At 32.6% G+C, this 18,573-nt stretch overlaps 1 protein-coding gene and 1 long non-coding RNA gene across 2 annotated transcripts in view; one reads left to right on the forward strand and one right to left on the reverse strand.

The window, feature by feature from the left end:
* The window catches only part of Elk (Eag-like K[+] channel), a 1,103,641-nt gene that overhangs the window by 749,626 nt on the left and 335,442 nt on the right, over positions 1–18,573 (forward strand). The gene's annotated exons all lie outside the window — the stretch shown is intronic.
* Positions 11,570–12,202, reverse strand: LOC142241265 (uncharacterized). The gene is made up of 2 exons (XR_012723551.1): positions 11,803–12,202; positions 11,570–11,744 (listed from the first exon to the last, which is right to left on the reverse strand). It is a non-coding gene; the product is annotated as an uncharacterized LOC142241265 (long non-coding RNA).

Consider the following 18,573-nt stretch of genomic DNA (forward strand, 5'->3'; position numbering starts at 1 on the left):
TTTTAATTTACTATTTTTCTATTTTTTAGTGGCATTTTTAATGGAATTTATATTCCATTTAAATTATATTTTCAATCAGAAAACATATTTAATCAAAAAAAAAGAGGTATGTTTGACGATTATGTTTGTTTAATTTGGGTTGTGCAATAAAACTTAAATTTTATTCAGGTTTATGAGAATTTGCTACCTACTCGACTTTGGCTTCATCACGTGGAGCCAAATTTCAACCCATCCAGTTTGGAGTTGATATATTCGTTGACCGTACTTCTCGGGATCGCAGCATCAATAATAAAGAAGCTTTTCCCATTGGCCAACGTGTGAGGTCCATCAGTAACTTTTTATTGGAGAGGTACTGTCTACGATAGATTGCTGCGCCACCAGCAACATTTTCAAAGGAGAGCGTACCCCAAACACAAATCTTTTCTCCAATAATATTTTTATGACAAAATGCTAAAAATGAAATAAACGCTAATCTATAGAAAAAACCCATAGACAAATTTCTAAACATGGCCAGTGGGAAATTACAGCAAGTCCTTGGGTCGGCGGACTAAAAATCTATTTGAATTTCAACCATATAGTCATCATTTGAATTAAACCAAGTCATCTCATCATTTCTACTTAAAATGATCAATTTCATCGTGATCGGCATAATGTAAAGAAACCTCCAGACATCCATTCCAGCCTCACCCTAGAGTCATCATTGTTTTACATATGTTTTAAGACCAGCTACATCATCTTTTTCGTTTAAATTCATCAATTACGTCAAGATCGATATCGTGCTATGAATTCAAGGAGATAAGCCTGTATTTTTGACATCTAAATTTTAAGTTAAAAAATTGGGATTCGACCATAACATTTTTATTGTGCTACTGCTGAATGGAATTGCAGATTTAAAAATATTTGCAAGAAAGTATAATCCAGTTTTTATCCCATAAACAGCATCTACAGCATCGTTACCTGCGAAGGCCTTCTACACAGAAAAAAGTTTCACGAAAATTTTTCCAATTAAAATTTTAATTGAGTTTTAAAAAATATTCAATTAAAAATTTAATTGAATCAACAAATTTTTTAATTGAAACAAAAATCAATCACAAAAATTAATAGTATCAATTAATTTTTTAATTGGATCAACTAATTTTTTAATTGACCTTCAATTAATTTTTTAATTGATACTATCATTTCTGTGATTGAAGACATTTCAATTAAAAAATTAATTGGATCAATTAATTTCGTGATTGAATAAAAAAAATTTTTTTTGTGTGTATGGATCGATATGCTGGTGAGTTTTATAAAAATTTATAATATATTTTGTGATATTAATATGAAATTGTGACAATTACCAGACACCTGTGCGTAAAAAAAACAATCATTCATAAATGTTATACTATTGCTGAGTCTTCTTCTTCATGTCTGGAGCTGAGCTCCCCCAGCAATGACGTCACAAGCATTAACAAAAACATTCATTCATGAGTACTGTTGATCATCATAAGTGTTATACTCTATACGGCTCTCTGGCATAAGCACAAACTCATAGTAAATATTTCTATCACCTGATAATTGCTTTGTTATGAAATGAAAAAATAACAAAATCAAATGCACAAAGATAAGGGTTTATAGGGGTGTCCCGAATCATAAATTAATTTTGTTAAATCAATATCTTTCGTTTGTATAAATATATATTTCTATTGTTTCTGGTATATAATCAGAACGTATTTTTTTTCTTTTTTTATATTTATCAACTTGAATTCATATTGAAAAACTTAAATACTAGAGTTATGGTTTTTGAAGATTTCTTCATAAATGAATATTAAAAAAAATTACTATGCCATAATATGTTTTATATCAAGGTATAATGTTAAATTTCACTAATTAAAATTTATTTAATTAAAATTATTCTATATTAGCTATTATATCTATATTGCACGATTTCTAAGAATTCTAATTAAAAATGTTTTGAATAAAATTTGATAATTATAATGGATTGCTAAACTAAAATTTTCATGTTTTCTTATTGGAATGTAAATCAATAAAAATGTAATAAAAGCTTTAGAATTGGGGTTCTAGGTAATGAAATTAAGCCACTAGAACATAGGAAGGCGAGGGTTATGAGGCTTGTCTCTCGATGTCACCTGAGAGACATATAATATTGGCTTTCGAAAAATACCATTTTTAGTGTTATTTTTTTTATTAATTTTCTCTTGATTAAAGCGGGTGTTTGTTTTTATTTTCTGTAATCATATTGGTCCATTTAGTTTCAGAGCAGCTTAAAAAAATAGGGAGTCTATAAAAATTAATTATTGTAATGGGAACTTAGTCTATGAGGAGCAGGACGAGAACCCCCCCACCCGACTGAAGTTAGCTAGAAAAAGGCTCCCGCAGTCCTAACTCAGCATAGACGGAAGGATGTTTATAAATTATTAGAACTTGCATCGAGATCCTCCGTGGCCCTGTACATTACATAATTTGGCGCCCAAGCGTGTGTGGCCCGAGGGACACTGTCCCCTGGCTCTATTTTTTTTATTTATTAACTATTTCGCTCAGAATAATTTCCATTTTATGAATAGTTTTCAGAGATTTTCTGGATATTTAACCTTTTGAACGATCGAAGGAGCTAACCGCTTATCTGCTGTTAACATTTTCGTAGATTGGCATGAGTAAATGTGAGATATTCTTTATTTTTTTGTGCACATTTATTTTTTTTTCTTGGGATTAGTTTATATCTTGAACTTAGATATCAGTAGCTATGAATCTATTAGGATTTCGGCAAAACTGCTGACAGCATTTTGACCAATGTTTTGTAGGAGAGTTTAAGTATAAAATTTTCTCTTTGCTGGTTTGTTCGGTAGACTTGTATCTCAAAAAAAAAAAATAAAGTGTTCCAGGGACCATTAGTATTATCCTGTACTTTTCGATAGAGAGCCAATTTTATTCCATTTACTTTGATATGCATTCCAAATAAGAAAACATAACTTTATGATATTTTTATATTCTATCAATACATATTTTTCTGGCCTTGTCAAATAAATTTTTCCGTAATTTTTATTGCAAACATGCTAATTTTTGGAAAATTGTTTTCGATAGTGAACTTGAGAATTTTCTGAAATATATTTTTTAATGGTAAGGGAAAATATTTTTTTTTGGCCGAGATGCATCACATACCTCCTCCGGGAGCTGTTCCAAACGTTGATAGCCAATGAATGAATGACCAAGCATCAGCTTTAGCACCTTTGGTGATAGAACCTTCCGTTTGTCATGTTTGTAATGAGGTAATGAGTGAGGGACAAGATTGTCTTATCATCAATGATTGTTCTCACCCATTTCATAGACGATGTATCGAGGACTATTTATGGAATTCTTCGGAATGTCCCGTCTGTAAGAGACCTTGTCAACTCAGTGAGTTGAGGACTCACGTAATATCGTCCAAATCAGTTCCGAATTTGAATACCCTATTGACTGGAAAAGCGAAAGAATGGTACTGGCGGTATCACAAACAGACGCCCTCCATATCGTGGAATGATTTCTCACAGGCTATTAAGGTTCAATATAAGGAATGTAAAACTTCTTTCGATTTGAGAGAAGAGATCCGTAATAGAAAACAAAAGCCAAACGAAACGTTTGACTCGTTTTTCGAATCTATTTCATCCATTATGGATCGATTACCAACGCCTATTTCAGAAAATGAACTTTTGGAAATTCTTCCTAGAAATCTCCGTCCAGAAGTTCGTCAAGATTTATTGTATGTTGAGATAAATTCGTCAGTTGGTACAAACTCGTGAGAATTTTCTTAATGACGAGTATGTACGACGAAATTTGGTGACACGCAGTCACCCATCGGGGCAAATGCAACGTAGACAGGTTGCGGAGATAGGGATAGATGAAGAGATTGATGAGACATTAGATTTAATGCCTAATGTCGAGGCCTTGAATAAGGTTGGACAGAATTCTAAATGTTGGAATTACAACACAGTGGGGCACTACTGGCAAGATTGTTTGGCCGAAAGAACCATATTTTGTTATGGGTGTGGTGCAAAAGGGATTTTTAAACCCAATTGTGTTGATTGCAAAACCCGAAACTCAAATACGACAAAAAACTTTCGAACCCTGGGTTCTCTAAAGGATTAAATTCATTAGAGAATCCCGCTTTGAATTCTGATTCCCAATGTGACGATTATATGATTTCTGATAATGACATTTCTAACAATCATGACTTGAATAAGCCTGATACGAATCCCGATATGCCACGAAAACAAATATCGATCCTAAAACGGATATCACAGTATGAAATACCTGATTTAATTGATAATTCTCGAATACTTTGTCCGAAGTTACCATACCATAAACGGTATGAAATGTATGTTTCGAAACGTAACGAAATTTTTAATATTTCATCTGTTTCCAATTATGTCCAAAAGCGATCAACCACACGAATGAGGATGTTTTTTAATCGAAGAAAATTGTGTAAAAAATTTTTAATTTCTGCAATTTTCTCTAATCCGAAAGATATGCGCTTTTACGCGAAAATTTCATTTTTGGAATTCGATGAATATGGTCTGTTAGACACTGGCGCTAATGTTAGCTGCATCGGTGCAGGATTGGCAAGCCACAATTTTCATAAATACCCAAATTTTTGTAAATGTAAATCGCAGGTGCGAACAGCAGATGGTAATGTGCAAAATGTACTCGGCTGGCTTGATGTCATTGTATCATTTAAATCCAAGAGCGGTAGTGTAAGGTTTTTCATTGTGCCATCTATCGCCCAAAGGGTTATCCTAGGAGTAGATTTTGCCGCACATTTGGACTTTTTCCAGATATTACTGGATATGTTGATTTGCTATTTACGAACAAAACACCTTGTGATTTTTCTGAGTTATCCTCTCTAGATCAAGATCGCCAGATGGAATCTAATCTAGCGCAGGATGATCGATTTCCTCTGACTGACCAACAAAATAGACAATTGGCATCTGTAATTGTATTATTTCCTAATTTCGAAACCCAGGGACTGGGTAGAACTAGCCTCATTAAGCACACCATTGATGTTTCCCCTGCGGTTGAAAAATTAATGTTTGGGGAAATAGACAGAATGTTAGAACTTGGAGTCATTGAACCTTCCAATTCTCCTTGGAGTTCTCCAATGAGATTGGTAGTAAAACCGAATAAAGTAAGATTGTGCTTAGATGCTCGAAAATTAAATTCAGTTACGAAAAAGGATGCATATCCTTTACCAAATATTGAGGGAACCTTCGCACGATTGCCGAAGGCAAACTTGATATCCAAATTGGATCTCAAGGATGCCTTCTGGCAGAGTAGCCTAGACGAAAAGTCGAAAGCATTGACGGCATTTACAGTGCCTGGAAGGCCATTGTACCAATTTGTGGTAATGCCTTTCGGGCTCTGTAATGCCCCACAGACAATGTGCAGGCTAATGGATGAGATTATCCCACCGGACTTACGCCATTGCGTTTTTGGCTATCTGGATGATCTCGTCATCGTGTCTGAAGACTTTCCCTCACATCTTGAAGTATTGATAAGTGAACTGTCCTTACACAAATGGTGGTATTACTACCGACCCCGAAAAAGTTCTTAACTGGCCTGTCCCCCGTAATTTGAAGCAGGTGCGAGGTTTTTTGGGGTTAACCGGTTGGTACCGTCGATTTGTACCAAATTTTGCCTCAGAAACTTTTGCAATAACTGACGTGTTGAAAAGTAAGAAAAAATTCCAGTGGACCTCAGAAGCCCAGTTTGCGTTCGAGAGACTCAAGGGATTATTAACTTCTACGCCTGTATTGTCAAACCCGGATTTTGCCAAGAAGTTCTATCTTCACTGCGATGCAAGTGATTACGGAATTAGAGCCGTACTTGTGCAGAAAGATGACGAGGGTAACGAGAAGCCGATTGCTTTCATGAGCAAGAAGCTAAACACCGCGCAACGTAACTACAGCGTTACCGAACGCGATTGTTTAGCTGCTCTGGAAGCAATCGTTGTTACTTAGAACTTCAAGATTTTGAAGTTATCACTGACCACTCTAGCCTTCTATGGCTGATGCGGCAGCCCGATTTAAGCGGACGTTTGGCCCGCTGGGTGTTTAAGCTTCAGCCATATAAATTCACGATCAGCCATAGAAAGGGTAGAGAGAATGTGGTCCCTGATGCTTTGTCAAGGATACCATTCGATGAAGTTAGCAGTGTAGAAATTGTGGAGGCAGAAGTTGACCTGAATTCTAAATTTTTCGATGCAAAAGATTATGTGGATTTGCGTAGCAGGGTTGTGGAAAATGAAGCGAAATTTCCAGATGTTAAGGTCATTGATAAATATGTGTATTTCCGCACAGAACATTATTCTGGTAATGACGACCAGGTACAGCGCTCATGGAAACTATGGATTCCACATGGTCTTCGAAATGATACCATTTACAGGGCCCATGATACTGCTGTCACAGCTCATGGAGGTACATTCAAAACTTTAGAACTGTTGCGCAGAAACTCTTACTGGCCAGGAATGGTTAAGGACGTTAGGGAGTATGTGCAGAATTGCGATGTGTGTAAAACCATTAAAAACCCAAACATTATTATGAGACCTCCTATGGGTAAGCACATACCTTCCGTACGGCCTTTTCAACGCCTTTATATTGATTTGCTTGGTCCTTATCCAAGGAGCAAATCAGGCTTTATTGGTATTTTGATTGTACTTGACCATCTTAGTAAATTTCATTGGCTTTGTCCACTCAAGAAATTTACTTCGACGGCTATAATGGACTTTCTACAGACGCATTTATTCCATACATATGGTGTACCTGAAACAATCGTTTCAGATAACGGCAGCCAGTTCAAAGCCAATGAACTAAACGCTTTTTTCACCAAATATGGCATTACACATATGTATACGGCTTTTTACTCTCCGCAGGCTAACGCCTCGGAGAGAGTTAACCGATCGATAATTGCTGGGATTAGAGCCTTTTTGAAAAACGACCATAGGCAATGGGATCAAAATCTCAGCGCGATAAGTTGCGCTCTTCGCAATTCATACCATCAATCCATAAATTGCTCACCATATCACGCTTTATATGGATTTGATATGATCACGCACGCTTCGTCCTATGAACTGTTGAAAAAATTAAACTTGCTTAATGAACCGACCACTGATTTATGCAGAGATGATCAGCTACAACTTCTCAGAAATAGTTTACGAAAGCGTATTAGAGAGGCTTATGATAGGAATCAATGCCAATATAATCTCAGGACTCGACCACAAAATTATAAAGTTGGCCAAGATGTATATAGGCGTAATTTTGCACAAAGCAATTTTGAAAAAGGCTTTAATGCAAAATTATCACCGGAATTTATTAAGGCTAAAATTCGTGAGAAATTGGGCAATAACTATTACGTGTTAGAGGATATGAGTGGGAAAATAGTGCGAACTTTCCATGGAAAGGATATCAGATTGTAGACATCCTTTTTCCAGCTTATTTGCCTACGACAATCTATCACATAATCTGTTTTTGTAGTGGACGTCTTAGGCGACTAAAACAAAAATTTCTCATATTCTTCATAGAGGCAAAGAAAGACGGATTTATTTTACACTATGGTCACAAAAAAAACAAAGATTCATTATTCTGTTTTTTGTTGTAATTTGTCGTTTATGCTTCCTAAATGAGTCTTTTTTTTTAAAGCAATTTTGTTCTCGACTCCTCTACTTATTTCATTTTTTCATGAAGATTAGTAAAACTCTCTCATATTTCTACCAGGTGCCTGTCTCAGCCTCAGATCACGTTTAATTTCATAATTTTGTACCGTCGTTTACTTATATATTCATACATTTGGTATACGGAAAGTTGTAAGGGAAATATTAAAATAAATTATTAGAATTGTTTTTGTGAATGGACCAAATTTTTTTTTCAAATACATTCTCTAAATTGAGAAAACAAATTTAAGTGGTTGTATCTTTTAAGGTGATAATATCTATAAATTTAAATTTATGTTGTGGCAACCCTGAATTTAATTGTGATTTCTGAATGGCAACTTTTGGGCCGATAATCGTACTCTCAGCGATTTTATGTTCGATCACACATTTTGACGTTTTGTTTTGCATATTTGCTGTGTCACAAATCAAGCCTAGAAGACTTGCAAAATTTCCAAGCACTTCCTTTTCGATTTATACATTAAAGTGTTCGGATCAAAGTGACGAAAAAGTAAATTTTAATTTACTAGAAAAATCAGTGGCATTTTTAATGGAATTTATATTCCATTTAAATTATATTTTCAATCAGAAAACATATTTAATCAAAAAAAAAGAGGTATGTTTGACGATTATGTTTGTTTAATTTGGGTTGTGCAATAAAACTTAAATTTTATTCAGGTTTATGAGAATTTGCTACCTACTCGACTTTGGCTTCATCACGTGGAGCCAAATTTCAACCCATCCAGTTTGGAGTTGATATATTCGTTGACCGTACTTCTCGGGATCGCAGCATCAATAATAAAGAAGCTTTTCCCATTGGCCAACGTGTGAGGTCCATCAGTAACTTTTTATTGGAGAGGTACTGTCTACGATAGATTGCTGCGCCACCAGCAACATTTTCAAAGGAGAGCGTACCCCAAACACAAATCTTTTCTCCAATAATATTTTTATGACAAAATGCTAAAAATGAAATAAACGCTAATCTATAGAAAAAACCCATAGACAAATTTCTAAACATGGCCAGTGGGAAATTACAGCAAGTCCTTGGGTCGGCGGACTAAAAATCTATTTGAATTTCAACCATATAGTCATCATTTGAATTAAACCAAGTCATCTCATCATTTCTACTTAAAATGATCAATTTCATCGTGATCGGCATAATGTAAAGAAACCTCCAGACATCCATTCCAGCCTCACCCTAGAGTCATCATTGTTTTACATATGTTTTAAGACCAGCTACATCATCTTTTTCGTTTAAATTCATCAATTACGTCAAGATCGATATCGTGCTATGAATTCAAGGAGATAAGCCTGTATTTTTGACATCTAAATTTTAAGTTAAAAAATTGGGATTCGACCATAACATTTTTATTGTGCTACTGCTGAATGGAATTGCAGATTTAAAAATATTTGCAAGAAAGTATAATCCAGTTTTTATCCCATAAACAGCATCTACAGCATCGTTACCTGCGAAGGCCTTCTACACAGAAAAAAATTTCACGAAAATTTTTCCAATTAAAATTTTAATTGAGTTTTAAAAAATATTCAATTAAAAATTTAATTGAATCAACAAATTTTTTAATTGAAACAAAAATCAATCACAAAAATTAATAGTATCAATTAATTTTTTAATTGGATCAACTAATTTTTTAATTGACCTTCAATTAATTTTTTAATTGATACTATCATTTCTGTGATTGAAGACATTTCAATTAAAAAATTAATTGGATCAATTAATTTCGTGATTGAATAAAAAACAATTTTTTTTTGTGTGTATGGATCGATATGCTGGTGAGTTTTATAAAAATTTATAATATATTTTGTGATATTAATATGAGATTGTGACAATTACCAGACACCTGTGCGTAAAAAAAAACAATCATTCATAAATGTTATACTATTGCTGAGTCTTCTTCTTCATGTCTGGAGCTGAGCTCCCCTAGCAATGACGTCACAAGCATTAACAAAAACATTCATTCATGAGTACTGTTGATCATCATAAGTGTTATACTCTATACGGCTCTCTGGCATAAGCACAAACTCATAGTAAATATTTCTATCACCTGATAATTGCTTTGTTATGAAATGAAAAAATAACAAAATCAAATGCACAAAGATAAGGGTTTATAGGGGTGTCCCGAATCATAAATTAATTTTGTTAAATCAATATCTTTCGTTTGTATAAATATATATTTCTATTGTTTCTGGTATATAATCAGAACGTATTTTTTTTCTTTTTTTTATATTTATCAACTTGAATTCATATTGAAAAACTTAAATACTAGAGTTATGGTTTTTGAAGATTTCTTCATAAATGAATATTAAAAAAAATTACTATGCCATAATATGTTTTATATCAAGGTATAATGTTAAATTTCACTAATTAAAATTTATTTAATTAAAATTATTCTATATTAGCTATTATATCTATATTGCACGATTTCTAAGAATTCTAATTAAACATGTTTTGAATAAAATTTGATAATTATAATGGATTGCTAAACTAAAATTTTCATGTTTTCTTATTGGAATGTAAATCAATAAAAATGTAATAAAAGCTTTAGAATTGGGGTTCTAGGTAATGAAATTAAGCCACTAGAACATAGGAAGGCGAGGGTTATGAGGCTTGTCTCTCGATGTCACCTGAGAGACATATAATATTGGCTTTCGAAAAATACCATTTTTAGTGTTATTTTTTTTATTAATTTTCTCTTGATTAAAGCGGGTGTTTGTTTTTATTTTCTGTAATCATATTGGTCCATTTAGTTTCAGAGCAGCTTAAAAAAATAGGGAGTCTATAAAAATTAATTATTGTAATGGGAACTTAGTCTATGAGGAGCAGGACGAGAACCCCCCACCCGACTGAAGTTAGCTAGAAAAAGGCTCCCGCAGTCCTAACTCAGCAGAGACGGAAGGATGTTTATAAATTATTAGAACTTGCATCGAGATCCACCGTGGTTCTGTACATTACACTTTTTATTAATAAGTACACCCTCAAAAATAATCGCTTCTCTAACATATGTTCCAAACATATTTTGCAGGAAGCACATATATTATTGGATATTGCCGAAACATTATTATGTTTGTTTTATGTGAACATATTATATGTTTGGAAGCATTTTGAACCCAAAAATATTATATGCTTGGAAGAATTTTCTCCCCAAGAAGATTGTGCTCATTCCCACACATAATTTTCACTTCCACGAAATTTTTAGTTCTTGGCACCTTTTTCTGTAATACAAATAATGTTGAAGAAATTACTCAATTTTATAATTTTTTTAAATGTTACTTTTCGCCTGGACGGAGAATCAAACCGGGAATCATGCAAATTGTAAGCCAACACACTACCACTGGGCTGTTATAGTCACCAATAGACAATTATCGTTATAAGTTACATTTATATAGCATAGTTTGCAGCGCCCATGAGCCCATGCAAACATAACATTATTTAACAGAAACATACATTTGTTGGCCACGTGGAGCAGTGATTAGCATACGTTCCGATTTCTTTTAACGAACCAAGAGAAAAAATTGTGCCCATAATGCCAACCCAGCGGCGTAGTTCATGTGGTTGGAAGGCCTCCTTCCAGGCCTGTCTAAGCATTACAGAGGCCTGCTTAGGACATTACACCTTCCTTTCCATTTAACATAGGGTGAGATTGGAGGGCAAGGCCTTATTTGTAGCTTCCATAAAAGACCCTTCACCAGCCCTCCAAAAAGAAGGAGGCTTACAGGAGTGTATATAAAACACCTACATAATTACTGATAATATAACTACTTCTCACGTCCTTCCTATTGTAGGCATGTTGTAGCACTATACGGGTTCTCGTTTAGGAAGGCCTTCCATACACATTCCCAAAATAATGCCTTTATGATAAATAAAAAAATACGGTATTAAATTTTTATGCTTTTGTTTCAAATTTATTTATTTTTAACATGAAAAAAGGTTAGCGTTCAGAGATATATAAAAACATAAAGAAAATGTCAAGTCACTCCCCAAGATATCACTATATTTGATTCGTCTGGGCTCTATATTCTTTCTGCGTTTCGGTAAATTTATTGTCAAGATCTGAAAGAACTAAAATGCATTAAAAAATTAAAATAATAAAATAAAATTAAAGACTTACCGTTAGAGTTTTATACTTAAGGTTACTATCGCAAATGCGAAACACTTTATAATTTGGAAGACGTACGTACTTTACCAGATCAAGAATTCAACTAACGAATAGCATGTACTGGCGTACGCTAAATTATTATCCACATGGCATTAATGAAAATATTTTCTGACATAAATAGTTATACATTTCAAATGTTGCTATGTTTCATTTTTGTTTTTGTTTGGGGGTAGAAAATGTTAAAATACAATTCCTCTAACATACACGAAATCCTACGCATTCCTAATAGCTTATTTTTGGAAGTGGAAAGCAATGCAATTACATGCCTATTCATTTCTATGATATAACCGTTTTACTTCCAAAGGCATTACAAATGCATTCTAATTATAAATTAATAGGAATGTAAACAATTTTAAAGCTCTCTTTTAAACGAGAGCACAAGACATCTCTCTTGCTATATAATTTTAACACCCATGCTATACAACTTGCTATAAAGAAGGCAGAGAGAATGTCCGTGTGCATAAAATGAAAAAAGTAAATGAATCGCAATGCTTAAATACAGGTCTGATTTTAGAAGGCTTCCGATGAATGTAAAATCAGTACACATGCATGCCTTATAAACACAACTCCTTCCAATTTAATGCATTTAACATGCCTGAATTCGCAAGGTCCTTCTCGATTCCGCCGCTGGGAAAATGATAAACAAAACACATGTCCACACATACATAAAATGCTGCTCTCAAGACGAAAACACACGCTGTTTTTTTTTTTCAAATGTCTATTCTCTTGGTTCCGAATGTCTATTCTCTTTACTCCGAATACTCATTCTAATATTCAAATTAAATAATATTTAGATTTAAGCATATCAAATTTTTGGCCTTATCATAAAACAGTTTTCCGAAACAACATATACAAATAGCTCTCTTTTCATTCTCTCACTGTGTTATGTTGATATCTTTCGTCAACCCTCCCGGTTTCCATCTCTATTTCTTTCTCTATACTCTCTCTCTCTCTGAATAAAATATCACAACATATATATGTTTAATCGAAATTTGTAAATTTATATATGTTTACATTCACAGATATTATTTTTATAAAACATTTATGCCCCAAACATAATATATTCTAACATATTAACATATGTGTCCCAAACATTTAGTGTTAGTTTAGGAACATTACATGTTTGCACTTAAATATATTGTGTTTAAAAATTGTGCCCGAAACACTTTTTGTTTATATCGGAACATATAAAAAACATATTTTTCTAACAGTGTAGTCCAAGAGGAGTTGACGGGCATTGGGTTCGAGTTTTGCCGCTAAAATTATTTCTCATTTTAGCGGCAAAACCAGAATAACATTACAACTTTTTCCGGTAAATTGTATTATAACTTGGTGAGGAATGATCCAAAGCAACAAATGAATAAGTTTATTTTCTTTAGAATAAATGATTAAAGAAAGCAAACAATTGTTCACACCTAAATTAATTTATGTGTTGGTTGTACAATTATTGTTTCGAATTTAAATATAATGTGCTTGTGAATGGTTATCGTTAACTTTAGGATTCGATGTAAAAATATTTATATATTACTCGACTTCACATTCTTCCTTTGTAAGAGTTTTTTGAATTTCTTCGAAAATTTCAAACTTGTGTACAAAACCCTTTTTTGTTACAAATTTTTTATTTTTGCAATAAAAAATAATATATGATTTGAAATCAGTCCATTTCATTTATATCAAGCACTGTTCTTTTCTGAATTTAAGTCTTTTATAAGACACACTTAACAGTTTCGTAGTAAAAAGTTAATATAGTAGTATGTAATGTTGAACACCTTTTCGGGATATTCCGAACGTATTTGGAATATACGTAAAAAAATATATGTAAAAAAAATAAGAAAAAATGGTTTCGGTCGAAGCAGGGATCGAACCCAGGACCCTTGGCATGCAAGGCGGACGTACCAACAACTGCTCCACGTCGCCAACAAATGTATGTTTAACAATGTTATGTTTGCATCCCCGTCCGGCAAAAGGTAAAATTGAAAAAAAAATTATAAAATTTAATAATTTCTTCTACAATGTTTGTATTACAGAAAAAGGTGCTAAAGAACTAAAAAAACTCATGGAAGTGAAAAAAATGTGAGGCAATATACAATTAGGCAGAAAAAAAAATTGAGCACAATATTCTTTGGGAGAAAATTCTTCTCAGCATACAACATTTTTGGGTCCAAAATGCCTCCAAACATATTATATGTTCACATAATAACATATAGTTTTTTGGAAGACAACATTATTGAATTTGGATGGAAAAATACAAAATGTTTGGAACTTAGACTACACAAACATATTATATTGTTTAGACCAATATGCTTTCAAACATATTATATATTGGAAGAAATCAAACATATAAATATTTGGGCAATACCCAAAAATGTATATGCTTGAAGCAAAATATGTTTGGGGGTATATGTTACAGAAGCGATTTTTTTTGAGGGTGTACCTATCCTCGGAACTGAATCTGTCTTCGTAAATGCAGTTATTAAAGCTACGCAATCTGTTAAAACTTTAAATTCAAATCCTAATAAATATACTCGCAATCGTTTCAATGCATATACAACTCCTAAAGTCTCCAGCTCATATGAATGATAACATTGTTCTTCCTTTGAAGTTGTATGACTAAAGTATGCAACCGGATTTAAAGAACCATCAGTTTATCTCTGAAACAAAACCGCGCCCACTCCCCATGTACAAGCATCTGTGTGCAATTCAGTGTATGCTTCCCTATCGTAATATAGGACGATCTGTAAGACGTTGTTTTAATTCTTGAAAAGCTTTATTTTGCTCTTCCCCCATATAATTGTTGCATCCTTATTCATTAACATTTGAATAGGCCTGGCTATCAAGGCATACTGATGAATAAATTTCCTAAAATATCCTGTTAATCCTAAAAATTGTTGTATTTCGTGCATATTTTTAGGTATTGGAATTTCTAGAGCAGCTCTTATTTTGTCTTTTCCCGGCTTAACACCCTCTGAATTTATTTCAAATCCTAAATATTGTATACTATCTTGAACAAAAAAGCATTTCTTTAGTTTAAGTGTAACACCATTTTCTTCAAACCGTTTCAAAACAATTTCAAGGTTCTTAAATCCATTTTCAATTGAGTCAGAAGGAATCAATACATCATCCATATAAACCATTGCAATACTATATCTCAAATTTCCAACAACTTTATTCATGGTTCGTTGAAAAAAAAACTCATAATGACCATCAGGTGTAATAAAGGCTGTTTTGTGATAGGAGTTGTTATCCATCGGGATTTGGTAGTATCCACTTGCACAATCTAGACTAGTGAAATATTTGCTACCTTTTAGTCTATCAATTTCATCATCCATTCTAAGCATTGGAAACACTTCTTTTACAGTTTTCCTACTCAGAGCTCTGAAGTCACTGCCATCTTTCTTTCTAACCAAAAGAATGGGGCTGAAATACGAGGATGATGAGTCCTGAATTAGGCCAGCATTTTTTAATTCATCTACAATTTCCCGTACAATCCATCTCTACGACCAAGATATGCGGTATGGTTTATATGACACCGGTATTTCATCCTTTAAGACAATTTTCATTTCCGAGTCTCTTATTGTCCCTAACTCTGGCATATCATTAGCAAAACAACATCTATATTTATTCAAAAGTAAAATCAGTTGTTTAATTTGTTCTTCTGTCAAATGACCACAGCAAAGCTCAAATTATTCAACGCCTTCCTGTTTACAACATTATTTTCTATACAGCCAGTTTCATCAAAATAACATGCATGGGCTCTACCAATCCGACTCCCATTCTTAAAAATTATATCCTCTTCGAATTCATTACTGATTAGAACTAATCCATTATTCCCAAAAACACATCCCATGATTTGATATTCGCCCTTCGGTTTATTAACACACAAGTCGTCGATATGATAACTCAAATTCGTGTCTGAATCAGTAACAACATTTACAAATTGGACCTGTCTGTTTGGGATTTTAACTGTGCCGTCAACAAATAAGGAGAATTTTTTCTTTAACTCGCAATCAAATTCGGGTAATAAAACACAATCATGAGTCATCAGATGAACAACATTATTCGCCACAATCATTATAATGTTAGGATGATTTATGAAAGATCGCCCGATTAAGACGTCAACATATATATATATATATATATATATATATATATATATATATATATATATATATATATATATATATATATATATATATATATATATATATATATATATATATATATATATATATATATATATATATATATATATATATATATATATATATAAAACTCGGCCTTTGCATACAGGATGTTCTGCGATACTTATAAGGCAATCTAGTGCTAATACATTAAAAATTGAATATGATAAGTGTTGTATGCCTGTTTTGGGATATGGAGGTTCAGTTGTACCCGTGATAAACAAATTTTCGTCCTAACTAGAAGTTGATTTGGCTACAGCTGTAGTCGAAATTTACATTGTACCCGATTATGCGCAAGATGTTGACGTCTTAATCGGGCGACCTAATCCTAACATTGTAATGATTGTGGCGAATAATGTTGTTCATCTGATGACTCATGATTGTGTTTTATTACCCGAATTTGATTGCGAGTTAAAGAAAAAATTCTCCTTATTTGTTGACGGCACAGTTAAAATCCCAAACAGACAGGTCCAATTTGTAAATGTGTGTTAATAAACCGAAGGGCGAATATCAAATATATATATATATATATATATATATATATATATATATATATATATATATATATATATATATATATATATATATATATATATATATATATATATATATATATATATATATATATATATATATATATATATATATATATATATATATATATATATATATATATATATATATATATATATATATATATATATATATATATATATATATATATATATATATATATATATATATATATATATATATTTTATTTTTTTTCAATTGTAATGAAACGCAAGATATTTGAAACATTTCGTTTTCAACTTTTTGCTCTTCATGGTGTTCAATATTGTTCTTTATTATTATTGAGGCGCCTCCCCTTGGTCTTTGTGATGGGTGTAATGCGTTGTACATACTATAACCTTTAATTCTGACTATTGAGTTCTTGGTCAGATGACTTTCTGAAATAAGTAATATATCAATACTATGATCGTAAAGAAAATATTCTATTTCATTGACACGGTTAATCACACCATTACAATTCCATGTCGCTATTCGTAAAGTAGCCATTACTGATTTACAGAGATTTGTGAGTTAATTGCTATAGCATTTATTTTTTCGATTAACTTTTCGTTTAGTGCGGCTTGAGAATCCAAGCGTCTACTTATGTTTTCCATATTTTTTAAAATTTCGTTTAAAACAACATTATTATTTGGAATTGCGGTTTGTGGATTATTCATGTTCAGAACTTCCGAAAAAGTTTTTCTTTGTGGAATATTTGCCACACTCATTTGTTGTGAACTCTGTAGTTGTTGATATTGTTGCTGCTGTTGGTTACCACTTGAAGTTGATTCGCGTGATTCTATGACGTTTATGCTTTTTTGGATGTTATCCCTTTTTTCAGGTCTGGTTTTATTTCTAATTTTCTGAAGTTCTTTAGCGACTTCGCATCCCCTATAGCTACACTGTTGGAAAAATATGTTTTTCATATGTTCCGATATAAACAAAATGTGTTTCGGGCACAATTTTTAAACACAATATATTTAAGTGCCAACATGTAATGTTCCTAAACTAACACTAAATGTTTGGAACACATATGTTAATATGTTAAAATATATTATGTTTGGGGTATGAATGTTTCATAAAAATAATATGTGTGAATGTAAACATATATAAATTTACAAATTTCGAGCAAACATATATATGTTTACAATTTCTGTGAAATGGTTGTATGTTGTTTCGGAAAACTGCTTTATGATAAGGCCAAAAATTTTATATGCTTAAGTCTAAATATTATTTAATTTGAATATTAGAATGAGTATTCGGAGTAAAGAGAATAGACATTCGGAACCAAGAGCATAGAGATTTGAAAAAAAAAACAGCATGTGTTTTCGCCTTGAGAGGAGAATTTTATGTATGTGGGGACTGTAAATTTTTAATAACCCACATTTCGAAGTTTCATTATAAAAATTTAATATAGTATAAATGTCTAAATTGCAAAAAAAAAAATTGGTTCGGTCGGAGCAGGAATTGAACCCACGACCCTTTGCATGCAAGGCAGGCATGCTAACCACTGCTCCACGTGGCCAACAAATGTATGTTTCTTTTAAATAATGTTATGTTTGCATGGGCTCGTGGGCGCTGCAAAGTATGCTATATAAATGTAACTTGTAACGATAATTGTCTACTGGTGACTATAACTACTACGTAGCCCAGTGGATAGTGTGTTGGCTTACAAACTGTATGGGCCTCGGTTCGATTCTCCGCCCAGGCGAAAGGTAAAATTAAAAAAAAAAATTATAAAATTGAATAATTTCTTCAACATTATTTGTATTACAGAAAAAGGTGCCAAGAACTAAAAATTTCGTGGAAGTGAAAATTATGTGAGGGAATGATCACAATCTTCTTTGGGGAAAATTCTTCCAAGCATATAATATTTTTGGGCTCAAAATGCTTCCAAACATATAATATGTCCACATAAAACAAACATATTAATATTTCGGCAGTATCCAATAATATATGTGCTTCCTGCAAAATATGTTTGGAACATATG

The sequence above is a fragment of the Haematobia irritans genome, chromosome 5 (genome assembly GCF_050003625.1).
Source record: "Haematobia irritans isolate KBUSLIRL chromosome 5, ASM5000362v1, whole genome shotgun sequence".
In the NCBI taxonomy this organism is placed as follows: domain Eukaryota; kingdom Metazoa; phylum Arthropoda; class Insecta; order Diptera; family Muscidae; genus Haematobia; species Haematobia irritans.